We start from the raw sequence: 2,069 nt of genomic DNA on the forward strand, positions 1-2,069 counted from the left end.
TGTGAACCATTAGTTGCCCAAAGTCACTCTAAGGGTATCTGGGCTCTCTGACCTCAGAGTACAAGCAGTCGTGAAGAGTTCTAAAAGTGGGAGGATCCATTTTCAAAGTACATGAAAGTCATGCTCCCTGTGGATGGATTATGTCCTTGTTACGCCCTCTGAGAATGGACTGACCTGGCCTCTTCATGTCCAGCACTCTGCCTGGTTTCTGGAATAGCACATTGATTAACAAATGAATACATAGTGGCAAAGGTGAGGACTTGAATTAAATCCCCTTTTGTTAAAATACAAAGTCTGCTCCTCGAATGCTTATGACTTTGATGAAGAACAAATGTGGCCAAATAGGCAAATGTGGTAACTCAAATGAAACAGACAAATTCCTAGAAAGGAACAAGCTCCTGAAACTGACTCAAGAAGAAATTAAAAAAAAAAAAAAACCTAAATAGACCTTTAACAAGTAAAATACAATCAGTAATCAAAAATCTTTGTGTAAAAAAAAAAAATCCCTGAGCTGGATGATTTTACTGGTGAGTTTTAGGAAGTATTTGAAAAAGAAATGATAATAGCAATACAGCACAAATTCTTTGGAAAATAGAGAAGGGCGGAGTCCTTCTGAGCTTATTCTGGCAGGCCGGTATCACCCTGAGATGTCAAAGCCAGAAAAAGACAGCACAAGAAAGCAAAACTACAAGCCAAAATCCCGCATGAATACAGATGTCCAAATTCTCAAAGAATATTAGCAAAATGAATCAAAAAATACAGCAAAAGATTACTCATTACAACCATGTAAGATTTATCCTAAGAATGCAAGGTTGGCTTAACATTCCAAAAGTAACTTCTTCCTCTTTGAGAGAACACCAAATGGTGGATGATGCCGGTACAGCAGGAGAACCCAGAGGCCCCGGGGATCCTGGAATGGGAGGCCGCGGAGGCTTTGGCAGCGGCATCCGAGGCCCTGGTTGCAGCCGGGCCTGGGATCGAGGCCACGGTGCTCACAGAGGCAAGGCTGGGGACAAGGAGTGGCTGCCTGTCACCAAGCTGGGCCGCCTGGTTAAGGACATGAAGATCATGTCCTTAAGATCTCCCTGGAGGAGATCTACCTGTTCTCCCTGCCCATCAAGGAGTCTGAGATCATTGACTTCTTGCTGGGCACAGCCCTCAAGGACGAGGTGCTGAAGATCATGCCAGTGCAGAAGCAGACCCGGGCTGGCCAGCGGACCCGGTTCAAGGCATTTGTTGCCATCAGGGACTACAACGGCCACATTGGTCTGGGCGTGAAGTGCTCCAAGGAGGTGGCCACCGCCATCTGAGGGGCCATCATCCTGGCCAAGCTGTCCGTCGTGCCCGTGTGGAGAGGCTACTGGGGGAACAAGATCGGTAAGCCACACACCGTGCCGTGCAAGGTGACCAGCCGCTGTGGCTCTGTGCTGGTGCACCTCATTCCTGCTCCCAAGGCCATCAGGATCGTCTCCGCCCCTGTCCCCAAGAAGCTGCTGCTGATGGCCAGCATTGACGACTGCTACACCTCAGCCCGGGGCTGCACTGCCACCCTCGGCAACTTTGCCAAGGCCACCTTCGATGCCATCTCCAAGACCTACAGCTACCTGACCCCCGACCTCTGGAAAGAGACCGTGTTCTCTAAGTCTCCCTAGCAGGAGTTCACAGACCATCTCGTGAAGACTCACACCAGGGTGTCTGTGCAGAGGACCCAGGATCCAGCTGTGGCCACAATGTAGGTTTTTACACCAGAAAAATAAAGTGGATAGAGCCTGCCAAAAAAAATAAAAATAAATCCATAGCATCATCTTAGCAGATACAAAAAAAGCTTATATCAATATCTAATACAATTCATGATCAAAACCCTTACAATTTTTAAAATATATTCTTATTTTCATTTTATTTGAAAAACAGTGAGGGGGAGAGAGAGAGAAAACTGCTGATTTTTCATACACTGGTTCATTCTTCAAATATCTTCAAGAGTCATGACTGGGCCAGGCTAACACCAGGAGCCCAGTCCAGGTCTCCTACATGGGTGGCAGGGACCTAAATAGTTGAGCCATCCTCTTCTG

General features: G+C 47.0%; 1 pseudogene; it reads left to right on the forward strand.

Annotated features, from left to right (window-relative positions):
• The first annotated feature begins 861 nt into the window (after positions 1-861).
• LOC133766498 (small ribosomal subunit protein uS5-like) lies at positions 862-1,763 on the forward strand (annotated as a pseudogene).
• Positions 1,764-2,069: the final 306 nt, after the last annotated feature.

Source organism: Lepus europaeus, chromosome 9 (assembly GCF_033115175.1).
Source record: "Lepus europaeus isolate LE1 chromosome 9, mLepTim1.pri, whole genome shotgun sequence".
In the NCBI taxonomy this organism is placed as follows: Eukaryota; Metazoa; Chordata; class Mammalia; order Lagomorpha; family Leporidae; genus Lepus; species Lepus europaeus.